The sequence below is a fragment of the Elephantulus edwardii genome, unplaced genomic scaffold (genome assembly GCF_000299155.1).
Source record: "Elephantulus edwardii isolate Elephantulus edwardi_28Jun2011 unplaced genomic scaffold, EleEdw1.0 scaffold00230, whole genome shotgun sequence".
Lineage (NCBI taxonomy): Eukaryota > Metazoa > Chordata > Mammalia > Macroscelidea > Macroscelididae > Elephantulus > Elephantulus edwardii.
Window position 1 is genome coordinate 14,163 of NW_006399980.1, and position 1,954 is coordinate 16,116.

The window sequence follows — 1,954 nt, forward strand, 5'->3', positions numbered from 1 at the left end:
GTTCAAGTCTTTTCTGGATAATCTTCAGCAAGATTTTGCTGGTGTGTGATATTAGTGATATTGTTTGATAATTCCCACCTCTTTTTGGAATGGAAATAAATAAGGATCTCTTGCAGTCAGCTGGCCAACTAGTTGTCCTCCAGATTTCTTGGCACAATGTGGTAAGCACATGTAGGGAAGCATCTGTTTTGCTGGAATACATCAATTGGTATTCCATAAACTCCTGGGGCTTTATTTTTTGCCAAATCCTTTAGAACAGCCTGCACTTCCTCCTTCATCACCATTGCCTCTTGCTCCTATGTTGTTTCTTGAAATTCTTCTATGTCAACCAATTCTTTTTGGTACAATGACTCTGTATACTCCTTCCATATGATTTTAGTATTTCTTGAATCATTCAATATTCTGCCCATAGCATCCTTAAGTGTTGCAACTCGTGGGTTGGATTTATTCCTTTGTTATTTCAGCTTAAGAAATGCTGAGAGAGTTCAGCCCTTTTGATTTTATGACTCCAGCTCCTTGCACATTTCATTATAATATTTTGCCTTTTCTTCCTGAGCACCCCTTTGAAATCATCTATTCAGCCCCTTAACTTCTTGATTTCTTCCCTTTGCTTTGGCTTTTCAGCTCTCTAGGGCAATATTCAGAGTCCCTTCTGACATCCATTTTGTTCTTTTCTTCTTCTTCCTTCTTAGTATTGATCTTTTGCATTCTTCAGGTAAGAAAATTATCAATGTAATGGCAGAAATAAATAAAAAAGAAAACAGGGAAACAATTAAAACCATCAACAAAACAAGGAGCTGGTTCTTTGAAAGGGTTCATGAAATAGACAAAACTTTTGCAAAATTAACAAAAGATAATATAACTTGAATAAGAAGAGTTAACATGACAACAGATTCAGCTGAAATTAAATTGATAATTTCAGAATACAATGAAAAGCTATCCATTCAGATAAATTTAAAAACCTAGAAGATTTAGACAAATTCTGGAATCCCATGCCCTACTCAAACTGTCACAGACAGAAGTAGAACATTTGATCAGAACTAAAACAAAACATAAAATTGAGCAAACCCATACCCCCCAAAACATCCTGGTCCTATAGGTTTCATAGGTGAATTCTACTAAACATTCAGAGATGAAGTATCATCAGTCATACTTAAATTATTTTTTTAAATAAGGAACACTTCCAGAATCATTCAATGAAGCAAGCATACCCTATTACGAAAACCAGGCAAAGATTAACCAAAAAAGAAAACTATAGACCAAAATATCTCATGAACTTATATGCATCCTTCATAAAAATTCTGGCCAATAGAATCCAACAGTATTTTTTAAAAAAATCAGTATGACCAAGTGAGATACATAATAGGAATGTAGTTCAGCATAAGAAAAAAAACAAGTAATGTAATTCATTACATTAATAAAGCAAAGAACAAGAATCATATGACCTTACCAAGAGATGTAGAAAAGGCTTTTGATAAAATCCAACACCCTTTCCTGATAAAAATACTCAGAAAAATAGGAAAAGAGACGAATTTCCTCAACATTTTGAAAAGTATATACAAAAAAATCAAGAACCAACATCACTCTAAAGGAGAGAGACTAAAGGCATTTCCCCTTGTGAATGTGGACCAAGCAAGGGTGTCTACTATCAGCACTCTATTCCATATTGTATTGGAAGTTTTATCTAGGTCAATAAGGCAAAGGAAGGAAATAAGAGGCATCCAAATTGGCAAAGAGGTGGTCAAACTGTCACTGTATGCAGATGATATGATAGTGTACACAGAGAACTCCAAAAACTTGGGGTGTGGGGTGGGGGACGACAAAAACAACCCATCTGTTAGATATAATAGACCAGTTTAGTGTTGTTGTTGTTGTTGTTATGTGCCGTCGAGTCGCCTGCGACTCATAGCGACCCTATGTACAACAGCCCTAAACTCCGCTCTGTCCTGTGCCA